The 14,488-nt window shown below is 38.3% G+C and overlaps 1 protein-coding gene across 4 annotated transcripts in view; it reads left to right on the top strand.

Moving 5' to 3' along the window:
* PCYT1A (phosphate cytidylyltransferase 1A, choline) overlaps positions 1 to 14,488 on the top strand; it is a 63,034-nt gene that overhangs the window by 3,572 nt on the left and 44,974 nt on the right. Inside the window, exon 1 of one of the 4 annotated variants that reach the window (XM_046001870.1) lies at positions 13,389 to 13,464. The exons of the other annotated variants lie outside the window; for them this stretch is intronic. The gene's annotated coding sequence lies outside the window, so the exon portion shown is untranslated. Of the gene's footprint in view, positions 1 to 13,388; positions 13,465 to 14,488 lie in introns of those variants that run through there. 4 annotated transcript variants of the gene reach the window in all.

Genomic DNA, 14,488 nt, shown 5'->3' with positions numbered 1-14,488 from the left:
ACTAACTCACTCTGTGACTAAGGGAAGTATTGTTTGCTTTCTCTTGTTTTAGCTTTTCTAACTATGGCAGAGGTAACTGTTTTTCTGCTTAAACAGTCTTTAATCATCAGAAACAAAGGCATCCTTACCAAATTTTGTATACAGTCTCATGGAATTTGTAAACCACCCGACCCCATTCATGATTTCCCTATGGAGCTGTCTAACCTATAGGTTAGACATGATTCTCTGAGGGAGCTAAATAACTTTTCCATGTTATAAATGCTGATAAAAATTGATTTAAAAATATTTATAGAAAAAGCAAGCATAATAATTTGCTATTGTTATTAATGTTGAGTAATGACAAAATATTAATAATTATAATTTTCTTATGCTTTACTTTTCGTGTATTTGCATAACTGATCTGAAGTCCGATCTTTTGGCTTTTCTACCGTTAGAGAACTCCCTCTTCTATAATTCAGTCAAGAAATTCAGGGAATATACACATTTTTACATACTCTATTTTGCAGTATGTGCCATAGCTCCACTCGAGAAGAAAAAAAAAACCAAAACTGTTTTTGAGTCTCTAAAAAATATTTGGCACTATGTTTGTTTACACACATTACTTCATTAATATAAGTAATTTAATTGCTTGTATTTTACTATTTGCAAACCAAATTAGTAGGTAGATATATACCTGGATTTTGGGGGGTTTTGTTTTGTCTTTTTTTCCCTTTCTTTTGATAACTCTATTGTTAAAAGTTACATTAGTTTGAAGCTTTCTTTATTTGTACTAGAATGACTGCCAATGAGCCGGGGATCCCTTGGGTCTGCCAGGCTGTTATATCACACTCACAACTATTTGCAAACCAATTTTGAAGTGAAGGCCGGTAAAAAAATAGTGACATATGGTCTTTGCTCTATGCTAGAGAACAAAATGGGTGTGTGGCACTTAACAGAAAATAGGTTTTTTGTTTTGTTTTTTAAGTAGATTTTCTTTTTTTAATTTAAAGGGAATTATCCTAGGTATGATTATCTTTGTTTATTTTTTGGCCCTAGAGTAGAAATCTTAATCTTTTTTTGTGCCATGGGCCCCTTTGGCAGTATGGTGAAACCTCGTGGATTCCCTTTTGGAATAATATTATTATACCAAGCAAAGAATTAAATACATAAAACAAAAAGGAAACTATGTTGAAACAAAGTTACCAAAATGCTTTTGAAATGTGTGATATGAGGGACTCCTGGGTGGCTCAGTCATTTGAGTATCTAACTCTTGATCTCAGGATTGTGAGTTCAAGCCCCAAGTTGTGCTCCATGCTCAGTGTGGGACCTACTTAAAAAATATATATATAAAATAAAATGTGTAATATAATACTATATATGCTTTTTATTAACATCATAAATAATGTTTATTATTAGTGGATCTTATAACCATGATAATTTAAAAATGATCATATATTTAAATAGTGTTTCAAGATATTTTTAGTAAGTGTGATGTTATCTGAAAGTATCTAAGATTTCTATTATTGACAATCTATTATTGTTGTAGCTTATGTTCATAATTGAAGGAACTTGTGAATTTGCCAGAGGTTAGTAAAAATGAAGATATAATTCTTTTTTGTCCAAATTCCAGACTTCCCTGAATCTGTCATAGACCCTGTCTTAGATATACAAATTCCATAACCCACTCTAGGAAAAGCAGAATCTAAACACAGTGTTTATTCACTGAATTTTGTAGTGGAATGGTGGGAGAGCAAAATTATTCAACCATAAAAAATTAGTACAAGGGTCCCTTGTGGTTTTTAGGATAATCTCTTTCCTGAAAATTCTGTTGTGTGGTGAGGCCCAAATACAACCTTTATTTTGTTCTATGGTGAACCCAGGGTCTGGCACAGTGTAAGTGCCCACTCAGGTTTGTTGAATAAAGGTTTCTCTGAAGAAATTAGAGGGAAGAGATCAAGTTCAAAACTAAGATCTTAGATGTGGCAATTTAGTAGCCTCAAATATTGAGGCATAACATTGAGTTCTGGTTTAAAACTAGTCTGTTAATGTGGTTATATTGTGGTCTTTACCTTTTCATTTAGAATTTCCCAAATCAGGCATACTTATGACTTATTCTATGTAGTGTGGTAATATATACAAGATGAGTGACATAAACTTCAGTAGTCCTATATCAGAAAATTACAGTACAATTTCTTGAAATCATATTCCTAGCACTGACTTCTACTTTACTGTTTGCATAATCTAGGTAGGATTTGCTATCTAATTAATGATAAAACTGGTTCATTCTTCATTTAGTATAAGAGATGGCAACTTTCTTGGCAAACTTGGCAAACTTTTTTTTAAAAGGACCAGATAGTAAATATTGGATAGTAAATATTGAACTTTACAAGTCATACAGTGTCTATTGCCAACTACTCAACTGTGCAGTTATAGCACAAAAGCAGCCATAGACATACATCAGTGAATGAGCATAGTCATGTTCCAATAAAACTTTAATTTCAAAAGCAGTCAGTGGGCCATTTTTGGTCTGTGAGGTCTGCTGGTTCTTGAACCCAGTCCCTCCTCCCCACTATGGGTTAAATATATCTTCCCTCCAACTTCAAAAGTCTTTGCACAGGGATGACATGACTGCATTCTTCTCTTTGGAAAGGCCTGAGTGTACAGCAGATGACATGATTAATGCCAAGAGTATTAGATGCACTTTGACCTAGAAGTTCACAGAGCTTGCCTCTTTTTTTTTTTTTTTAAACATATAATGTATTATTAGCCCCACAGAGCTTGCCTCTTAAGAGCACCACTTTTTTAAGCTCCACAGTGGTGGAAACAGGTAAAGATCCCAAGTATAAAGTATGCTTGCTCACTCAGCTTTGGAACTGGACATTGGTATGCCAATAGGAAATTACTGAGCATATGGTTTTACTGAGGAAGACAATGTCCCAGAGATGGGAGAAGCAGGAATAGAATGCAAAGGAAAAATTCATGTCTCCTTTTTTTGCAGATAGTTCCTGTTGTACTCTGGCAAATTTGAATTCAGTTTTCGAAACTTGAAGAATGTATGTGCTTACAGTTTGCTATTACTTAATTTGTTGCATGGGTTAGGAAGCATCTCGTCACCCTGAGATGCTTACTAGATCTCTTAGTAATAAGGAAGTAGAATAGAAGGGGTGGGGGTGGGAGTCCTTAAAACTACAGTTGCAGAAGATTGTCATCAAGCGTATGCATACCAGTACCCAGATTTTGTCTCGGTTAGGACACATAGAGTGGAAAAACACTTTAGTAGGTTTATCCTCAGTTATCTCCTCTCTGCCACCCTTCCCACCTCACACACATTTTCACTTCCCTGTACTTTCTGAGTAGCAAAATTGATGCCTCCAAGCAGGCATTTATTGAAACATTGAAGAACAAGGCTAGCAATGTGTTCTGGGAGGTGAGTCAGCAGAAATGGAGCCAGATTTTGTGAATCTGAGTAAAAATCACAGGCACAGATACTACATTCTGTATTTTGAAAGCAATTTAAAGACCCTAATTTGCTTAATAGGCATGGTGGTGGTCTGGTGGTAGTGGCCGTCATGTCTATATTTAGATTTGTGCATTAGTGGGGATTTTGACTAAAGATAGGTTACTAGGGACTGTAAAGGTACCAATGTTAGATCAGGCCTTACGCATGCTATCAGCTCCCTTTAGCTCTCTTTTGTTATAATTTCATTTTACAAAGAAACTTTTTTGTAGGATAAACTGCTAGGGAAACAGGAAGCCTTGGCACACCCTAATGAGTTGAAGACAGAGGCTCTGTATCCTATCTCCAACTACTTCCATTCTAACTTATCCTAGCTTAATTAATACAGATGCTATGGCTGGAAGCCAGGATCCACCTATAGAGTATTAGGTAATTCTCCACTCCCCATCCCCATTCTGATCTTACACTATATTGGTTCTGAAGAGGTACCATCTTTTTCCAACCTTATCACCTTCTAGACAGCCTGTTATGTTAAGGCAGCCAGGTATGTGTTTGGTTTTTTTTCCTCGCTTGAATGTAGATGTTTAAAGCTACCCCCTTTCTCAGGGAAATCATTGTACCTTTACTTAATGGTGTTTGTTGATTACAGAGGTACAGTTATCATAAATGGAGAGTTTGGGAAGTATTGTTCCTCATTGTTGGAGGAACGGGGCAGTTGTGAATGTTGTAAAGGTGATGTGGTTTTAGGAATAGCTAAGTCTCAGTATATCGAACTAAAAGCCAACATGTATTTACTATTCTCAGTATGCTCTCATCCTCCCACATACCTTTTCTCAGTGGCAAACCTGATATGTCAGGCATCTTTTGTAACTTTTGGGGAACTGGTAATTTTTTCCAGTAAGGCACTAATAGTTAAATTATTCTATATGCTTTCATGGTGTATAAGTTAGTAGATGTGAGGGAACATGGGGTTGGTCTAAGAGAGAGCCAGTGGGCACCTGGGTGGCTCAGTGGATTAAAGCCTCTGCCTTTGGCTCAGGTCATGATCCCAGGGTCCTGGGATGGAGCCCTGCATTGGGCTCTCTGCTCAGCAGGGAGCCTGCTTCCCTCTCTCTCTCTGCCTGCCTCTTTGCCTACTTGTGATCTCTGTCAAATGAATAAAATCTAAAAAAAAAAAAAAAAAAAATAGAGCCAGTGAAAAATCGTCTCTTGGGAGATCTGTAGAGTCAAAGTTTAAAAAATAGTAGTAGTTTTAGAGGAAAAAAGGCTTGAGAGTTAATCTTTTTATGATTTCAAAATTCTTTTAGAGTTATTGTTGAAGAATGTGATCTTGGTGTTCTCCATTTCCTCAGAAAGTGGATAAGATACAGAAGTGTTTTACATTAAACTCCAAATGTATTCGGTATATTTGTTTCAAATCCATAGGCTCTTAAGACCTGAGTTTCAGTCTAATGTATAATGTTGTTTAAAGTGTAATGTAAAATACAGTGTAATATACAAAAGTCATCTTTAGAAAATAGAAGAACTGTATGTAAGCAGATAAGGAATAGTGTAACCAGATAAGGAAAAATACTTTTAACCAGATGGGAGCTTTGTTGTGCCATCTTTGATACACTTATAAACTGACAAGAACTTGACTCCTTTCCATCAAAAGAAAACAGTAATGTATAAGTGCTTTTCAAAATTTCAAAAGTGGTTTTCTATACTTAGTATATTTATTCAAATAGTACTTGAGTGTGCCTACTATGTGCCAGAGCTCATTGCTAAATATTAAATGCACCAACTGTGATTTTTGTGGTTACAAGGGATAAGAAACCCAGTTTAACTAATTTAAGCAAAAAGGGGAATGAATGTATTGGTTGGCACAGTTAGACAAGGATCTAAATTCTCCCCATCATCAGCTTGCTTTCTCTGTGTCCGTGCTTTCAAAAAAGTCTCTCCTCCTGGTGGTAGGATCGCTACTAGATTGTCTCAGGATGCTTCCCAAAGCCATGTCTCTCTAGGTTCAGGTCCCCAAGGAGAAGTGATAATCTTCATCCAAGCATTTCCATCTGGTGAGTTCTGAAAAGTACTCTGATTCAACTGACTTAGGTCACCTATTACTGTCCATTTTCCCTCCCTCCTCCAATCTGTGGCCAGGGGAAGGTGATATGCTGATTGGTTAAAGTTTCATACATGTGATCTGATGCTAAGATTTGAGGTTGAAGCTTACATAGACCAAATGAAAGTGAGCCCACAAATAAAAATGGGCTCTTTTCAGAGCAGGAGGATTGAACAGTGGGAAGACAACAAATATCTGCTACATAAGGGAATTTGTAGTCTAATTTCTCACTTGATCCTTAACATGACTTAGAAATTAAGTATATTTTATTAGAGCCTTCCCTAATCACATAGATAAACTCTTACCTAGAGTTAAGGTACTGGAAGGAGCTAGAATTAAATCCCAATTTATATGATATGATTCCTAGTCTAGTGTCCTTTCTACTCTTCTACTCTGGCCCAAACCAAAATAAGTCTCCTGGAGTTCTTGAGTATTTTGCTATTGATAGGCCCAGTGAGAGGGAGCCCATTGTTTATGAAAGATGAAATTAAATTCCTGACAGTGTAATACATGGCTTTGATTAAATTCATGTATGGCCATTTTATATACTAGGCAGCATAGTGGTGCTGTTAAGTACACAGACCCTAGAGTCAAAATACCTAGGTTCAAATCCTATTTTTGCCCCGTCCTAGGTGACCTTGGTCATTTAACTTAGCTGTGCCTCAATTTCCTCATCTTCAAAATAGGGATAATAGTATTACTTAACTTATAGGATTGTTGTGAGGACTAAGTTATTTAACATATGCAAAGGTTAACTTCCTGGCATGTAGGAAGTGTGCTAAATAAATGTTAGCTATAATTATTATCATCACTATTATCATAATCTTTGGTATTGTGATAGAGAAATGTGGATTTTGTGATAATGCAATAAGACAGATTTACATCTGATTGGATACTAATCATTAAGATATTTAAATATATTCTCTATCCTGGGTTGTTTTTTCTTCCCCTGGTAAGATTTTATTTGAGAGAGAAGGAGCGTGCGAGAGAGAGTGCGAGCAGGGTGGAGGAATCTAGTGGTAGGTCACATTGGTGTATGGTGACATACCCTGGTCAGTATTTTCAGCAGTGACTTGGATGGAGATGGATTATAGACTTCATAAAATTATGGTAAATAGCTAATATTATAGATGGCATTCAAGATTTGAAATTATTTTAACAGATTGGAATAAGCAAAAAGATCAACCAGATGGACTTTAACAGGATAATGACCAACAAAATGAATAAGTATGTTTCTATTTCTATTTGAATGTCCTGGTGTGCCAAAATGAAATGCCTCTTGAGGTAACCCAGTCCTGTTTCCGATAACTCTTATTCCTAAAAAGGTTTTTATTATGTTCAGTTAACATTTATATCTCTTCCTCTTCCATCCAGTGATCCATTTTTTGTTGTCTGGATGTTTGCTCTGTCCAACATGACAGGCATTCAAATATTTAGAGATAGTTACCAGGTATCTTCTTGTAATAGTATGGTATTATTTCGTATTATATACTGTAGTGGTTAGGAGTTTGTAGTCTGCAGCCAGGTTGACTGAATTTGATTCCCAGCTTCACTGCTTACTAGCTGTGTGGCCTTATCATCTGTGCCTCATTTTAATGATCAATTGCCATCTCTGTCAGGACACGACACCATGAAAGGTAGAAGGCTCCCTGCTCAGTGGTGAGTCATCTTCTCCCTCTGCCCTTCCCCTAGCCCCCTCTCTCTCTTTCTTAAATATATAAATAAAATCTTTTTGGGGGGTGCCTGGGTGGCTCAGTGGGTTAAGCCTCTGCCTTTGGCCCAGATCATGATCTTAGGGTCCTGGGATGGAGCCCCACATCGGGCTCTCTGCTCAGCAGGGAACCTGCTTCCCCCTCTCTCTCTGCCTGACTCTCTGCCTACTTGTGATCTTTGTCTGTCAAATAAATAAAGAAAAATCTTTTTAAAAAAAAAGTATACTTTTCATAATAGTAATCCTAGCGGGGAAAACTTGACAAAATCTTTTTGGATATAGGGGATGCACACGAAGGCAAACTTTAAGGCAGATAATGACAACTACTGCTCCTAAATAATACAGCAGCTAATGCTTACAAGTACTTACTTTGTGCCCGGCACTGAACTAAGGCTTACATAGATCACTCCATTTGAATCTCATTTGTTGGGTGATGCAGCTCTGGCAATTAAGGAATTTGTCCAAGTTCTTATCGCTGGTAAGTAGTAGAGAAGGGATTCATACTTAGGTAATCTGATTTTAGGGCCTGAACTCTTAACATCATTACACTATGCTGATGGAGTGAGGTTAAAATTTCTATTTCTTTTTTTTTTTTTTTAAGATTTTGTTTATTTTTATTTATTTGACAGAGAGAGATCACAAGTAGGCAGAGAAGCAGGCAGAGAGAGTGAGAGGGAAGCAGGCTCCCTGCCGAGCAGAGAGCCCGATGCGGGACTTGATCCCAGGACCCTGAAATCATGACCTGAGCTGAAGGCAGCGGCTTAAACCACTGAGCCACCCAGGCGCCCAAAATTTCTGTATTTCTTAAAATGGAACATGGATAAAAAATACTGAGAAACACTGCATTAGACATTTGATTAAAGGTGCTTATATAAGGCAAATAGAGAGATTTTGTTATATGTACTCAATTGAAATAGAGGTAAAATATACTAGTATTACTGTTATTTACCAAAGGGCTTTATAACATGTTCATAACAACAGTAACCACTATAACCACAGTAACCACTTGATCCCTTCTATGTTTGTGAATTTTACTTTGGCTTTAATAAGCTAATCATACAAATCCTTTCTCTTGCCTTGAGTCCTCACTGTGATATTTTATATTTTTTGTATGACTTTTTAATCTAGTGGAATAGAATGGGTATCACAAGGTCCAATTACCCCGGATACCAATTTGGCTTTCAAATATATTTAAACCACACTGGCAGTATTTTAACTCTTAGAAAGTGAGCCTTTGCTTCTTTCTAGTATGATAATATCCACCATGTGTTTGTCTAGTTAAATTGAATCATATGACAAGATGGTTCAGTACTTTAAGAAGTAAGCAGTTAGAAAGCAAAGCAAATCTTATGTTATGTATATTTTGCCACAGTATAAAAAACAAACAGACAAAGAAAAAAGTAAAGCAAAGTTGAAGTTGGGGAGGGAGGAATGGATTCTAATGTGGTATGAGGAAATCTGAGAGTGGTAGTAATGTTGATTATCTTAATTTTGATGATTCACAGATGTATAGATATGTTAAAACTCATTAAATTGTACACCTTAAATACAGTTTATTGTCTCAATTATACTTCAGTAAAGCTATAAAAATATTATATATTATAGCACACATACCTTCCCACTCTCCCACCCCTGACAAAGAGCAAAGACTTCTGTTTTGTTTTGTTTTTTTAAGATTTTATTTATTTATTTGACAGACAGAGATCACAAGCAGGCAGAGAGGCAGAGAGAGAGAGGAGGAAGCAGGCTCCCTGCTGAGCAGAGCCCGATGCGGGGCTCGATCCCAGGACCCTAGGATCATGACCTGAGCCGAAAGCAGAGGCCCCAACCCACTGAGCCACCCAGGCGCCCCGAGCAAAGACTTCTGAAGAAATTCATATAAACATGTCTTTGGATGTGTTAAGTATTTTTCTATTAAACATCAAGGAATTTTATTTTATTTTTTAAATTATTTTATCGATTTGTTTAACAGAGGGAGACAGAGAGATCACAAGTAGGCAGAGAGGCAGGCAGAGAGGAGAAGCAGGCTCCCCGCTGAGCAGAGAACCGGATGTGGGGCTCGATCCCAGGACCCTGAGATCATGACCTGAGCTAAAGGCAGAGGTTTAACCCACTGAGCCACCCAGGTGCCCCAAACATTAAGGAATTTTAACTTGAAGTTATAGAAAATAATTGTTGAAATCCAATATAACATTTATTTATTTATTATGGTACCCTTAAAACTGTTTTGTATCATGAATGGAAAGTACAGGTGCTTTTACAATGACACCTATTTGTAATGTCACAAGAGGCAGGAACAGAGATGAAAGAAATCTTTTTTTTTTTTTAACATTTTATTTATTTATTTATTTGACTGAGAGAACACAAATAGGCAGAGTGTCAGGCAGAGGGAGAGGAAGAAGGTGGCTCACCACCAAGCAGAGAGCCCAACACAGGGCTTGATCCCAGGACCCCAGGATCATGACCTGAGCTGAAGGGAGACACCCAACCAACTGAACCACCCAGGTGTCTTGAGACTAAATAAATCTTTATTGCCTAAGTTGAAAGTTTGCAAGAAAATCCTAGCAAAACTATCCAATAGGAAAGATCTACACATCTGTACAGGTGACAAATTGGGCGGACTCTGAATGAGACCAATAGCCACATCAGTTCTATTCAGTTGGTCCTGAGACCTTGTTTACTTTGAGTACTGTGACTTTTTCTTCTACTGTGCAGCTAGGATTTAAGTCTGCAAGAACTTAAGGGACCCATGCTATAGAGAGAATGTTCTTGACAGAAGTAGCAGTATTGATGATGAGACAGCTTCTTTTTAAAAATCTTGGATTTCCGGGAGACAGAAGAATATAGTGGTAACGACTTTGGAATTAGTCAAGTCTGGATTTAAATTCTGGCTGTTCCACGGCTAGCTTTGTGATCTCTTGGATAGGTTACTTAGCTTCCCTGTTCCTTAGTTTTTTCATTTGTAAGTTGGGGCTAATAGTACCTGCATCTCATGTCATACAGGTTAAATGAGAGTAATGCATATGAAATACCTAGCATAGTGCCTGGCACATAGTAAGTATTCAGAAAAAGAGAGCCATTATTATGACTGTTGCTGTTATGATCTTACTTCCTTGCAAGGTGTTTAGATTAGTAAAACATATACTTCTTGGAATATTTGTATCATTCATACTAATTCAAAGAGTTAGGAAAGAGAAGGAATCAATTTCTAGAGAACCCGAAAGACAGTCTTATATGAGACTTATATGAGTGGAAAATTGTTACAGAACATTAAAAAATTTTTTTTAAAAAGATTTATCTGTCAGAAGTGCATGCACGAGCAGTGGGGAGCAGCAGGCAGAGGGAGAAGCAGGCTCCCTACTGAGCAAAGAGCCCGATGTGGACTCGATCCCAGGACCCTGGGATCATGACCTGAGCTGAAGGCAGACACTTAAGTGATTGAGCCACCTAGGTGTCCCTGTTAAAAAATGTTCTAAAAATTGAACTTTTTATTTGAAGAAATGTAAAGCCTATAGAAAAGTTATAAGAATATTAAAATTAACTTCTTTATGCCCCGTCTAGTTTCATAGATTGGTAACATTTTGGCCTATTTGCTTTAATTTTTTTTATGTTTTATTTTTTATTTTAATTTTTATTTTTTTTAAGATTTTATTTATTTATTTGACAGAGAGAGAGATCACAAGTAGGCATAGAGGCAGGCAGAGAGAGAGGAGGAAGCAGGCTCCCTGCGGAGCAGAGAGCCCGATGCGGGGCTCGATCCCAGGACCCTGAGATCACGACCTGAGCCGAAGGCAGCGGCTCAATCCACTGAGCCACCCAGGCTCCCCTATGTTTTATTTTTTAAATTAAAAAAAATGTTTATTTATTTGAGAGCACGCCAGTCAGGGTAGGGACAGAGGGAGAGAATCTTCAAGGAAATCCCCTGTTGAGCATGGAGCCCAAGATGGGGGCTCAATCCCACGGCCTGTGAAATCATGGCCTGAGCTGGAATCAAGAGTTGGATGCTTATCTGAGAGCCACCCAGGCGCCCCTACTTTACTGTTTTTTTGTTTTTGTTTTTTTACCTTTTTTTTAAATGTTAGATAATATACACAATTTTCTTCTTTCTTCTCCCCCTCCTTCTTATCCCCTCCTCCTCCTTTCTTTTCCTGCTTCTGCTGCTGCTGCATCTTCTGCTTCTCCTCCTTTTTCTTCTGCTTCTGTTTTTCCTGTCTCTGCTGCTTCTGCTTCTTGTGCTTCTTCTTCTTTTGCTTCTGCTTCTATTTCTGCTTTTCCTCCTCCTTTCTCTTCTGCTTCTGCTTCTCCTTCTGCTGCTGCTGTTTCTTTTGCTTCTCCTCCTCCTCCTTCTTCCTGCTTCTCTTCTCTTGTTTCTGCTTCTCCTCCTCCTCCTTTTTCTTCTGCTTCTGCTTCTTCTTTTGCTGCTTCTTCTGCTTCTTCTTTTGCTTTGGCTTATCCTTTTTCTGCTTCTGCTTCTTCTTTTTCTTCTTTTGCTGCTGCTGCTTCTGCTTCTGTTGTTTCTTCTGCTTCTGCTGCTTCTCCTTCTACTACTACTTCTGCTTATCCTGCTTCTGCTACTTCTTCTTCTGCTTCTGCTGAGGGCTGGTTGCAGAAATCATGACCCTGTATCCCCAGGTACTTCAGCTTTATCTCCTAAAAACAAGGAAAGTCTTTTACATAGCACAATGTAATTATCAACTGTATTTTAACATGATGTGTATTATGATTTGATACATGGTCTGTATTCAGATTTTACTGATCGTCTTAATAACTATCCTTTATAACAATTTCTCCCCCAATCTAGAAATGAAATTTAGTTGTCTTTTCTTTGGAACAATCCCTCAGCCTTTCATTGTTTTTCATGATTGACATTTTTTGAAGAATAACTGGCCTGTTGTTTTATAGAATGTCCTTTAATTGAGGTTTGTTTGCTTGTTCCTCATAAACTCACACAGGGTATGCTTTTTGGCAGGTAATATGTCCTCAGTGCCTCTCACCAGAAGGCATTATTGTGATGTTAATTAACTCTGATCACTTAGCAAAGAGATTTTTTCACTCTAAAAGTAACTCTTTTACCTTTGTAATTAATAAGTAATCTATAAGGGTTGCTTCAATATACTTGGAGATGTAAGGGCCTGCTTAGCTGGAGCAGCCCCACCTTGGTAGAACAGCCATTTTGTTGTATAAGCAGTGAACTTAGATTGACCCTGCCCCCCAGAAGAACTCACTTAGAAACGGGTCTGGGAAACCGGTAAATAAGGCTGACCAGCCCCTGATAAAAGAGCCCATATACCAGGACGTGTCAGGTCAGGGAGAGGTAACAGAGGCCAGAATGTAAAGGATGAGTCAGGCCAGGTGGAGACAACCAATCAGCAAAGTGCACATACTATCTCCCTGACTACCAAAGAATGTGGGCCCTGCCTTTTGGGCACCTTCGGGTGCCAGTTCTGACCAAGGTGATAGGCTAGTTCAAATAGCTACTATAGGGTAAATTGTAATTCAATTGGCCACCCGTGTGTGACCTAGCATGACTGTGCAGATTTCTCTGTGTGTTACAATCTCTTTGGCCACCTCTGTGTGGCCAGGCTCAACCACATGGCCTTTGCTCTATAAAAGTTAGTCTATAAGGCAAGGAGGTGTCGCCTTCTCTGTAAGAGGCAGCCCGGCCAGACAGTTTGGTTCTTGATGCTTGGCGCGAAATAAAGCTTTGCTTGATCTTTGCTTTGTATTGGTCTCGTCCTTTTGTCCACGTCCTGTTTTTAAACAAACTTTCCCCCAGTGGTTTGAGAATCCTAAGGAGCATTTTTGTATCATTAACATGTGGTTTTCTTCAGTTGAATTGAAGTCTTCTTGAGAAAGTAGTTTTTACTTCAAAAAATATGTTGTAGTACCCTATACACAGTAAGTTCCCAGTACTAGTGACTACCTGACTTTCAACTGCCTGACACAAGATTGCTGATTTCATTTCTTTTTTTTTTTAAGATTTTATTTTATTTATTTATTTGACAGACAGAGATCACAAGTAGGCAGAGAGGCAGACAGAGAGAGAGAGGGAAGCAGACTCTCTGCTGAGCAGAGAGCCCGATGCGGAACTCGATTCCAGGACCCTGAGATCATGACCTGAGCCGGAGGCAGCAACTTAACCCACTGAGCCACCCAGGCGCCTGCTGATTTCATTTCTTATAATGGATTTTATTGCTTACCCTGAGACGTTAACAGGTACTTAAACAAAGTCCTATTATATGCAAATTAGAAATGGTCACTAATTGGACTGATTAGGTAGGGTTTTTTAGTTGTTTTTTTCTAAGATTTTATTTATTGATTTATTTGAGAGAGAGCGAGCAAGCGCAAGCAGAGGGGCAGAGGGAGCAGGCTCCCCACTGAGCAGGGACCCTGATGACGTGGGGCTTGATCCCAGGACCCCGGGATCATAACCTGAGCCAAAGGCAGATGTTTAACTGGCTGAACCATCCATCTCGGCACTTCTGATTACTTATTTTTATTTTTTTTTATTTTTTTTATTTTTATTTTTTTTTAAAGATTTTATTTATTTATTTGACAGAGAGAGAGATCACAAGTAGGCAGAGAGGCAGGCAGAGAGAGAGGAGGAAGCAGGCTCCCTGCGGAGCAGAGAGCCCGATGCGGGACTCGATCCCAGGACCCCGAGACCACGACCTGAGCTGAAGGCAGTGGCCCAATCCGCTGAGCCACCCAGGCGCCCCTTTTTTTTTTTTTTTTTAAAGATTTTATTTATTTATTTGACAGAGAGAGAGATCACAAGTAGGCAGAGAAGATTACTTATTTTTAGTAGGCCTCTCAGACCAGTGAGGTGGGAAGAGTAATATAACCTTTGGATATTTTGAAAGAAAAATTAATAAAAATAATTAAGAAAAGCTCTCATTATCACTAGAAAACTTGTTAAATGTGTAGTACCCTTATTCCATTTTAATTTGGGTTTGTGATGAAAAGAAGTTTCTGGGTGGTGTTCATCTTTCACTTTAGACTGTGACATTTTTCATGTCAGCCTAGTACTTAGCCAGGACTCATGGGTGTCACCTTGAGTCTCTAAGAATTAGGTCAGGTTTCCTGTAGATCTTGTCACATTGCCACTTTAGTTGGAGGAAAGAAAGTAAAGCACAATTGCAGTTATTTAGATGAACATCTCATTCAGGAGAGGTTATTAGAGGCAGTGAGGTGGAGTAGAATGTCCTCATTCTGTCTGGCATTTGTTTTGTTTTTCATC

The sequence above is a fragment of the Meles meles genome, chromosome 4 (assembly GCF_922984935.1).
Source record: "Meles meles chromosome 4, mMelMel3.1 paternal haplotype, whole genome shotgun sequence".
In the NCBI taxonomy this organism is placed as follows: domain Eukaryota; kingdom Metazoa; phylum Chordata; class Mammalia; order Carnivora; family Mustelidae; genus Meles; species Meles meles.
The sequence above is the reverse complement of the archived record's forward strand: the minus strand, read 5'-3'. Positions and strand labels throughout refer to the sequence as shown.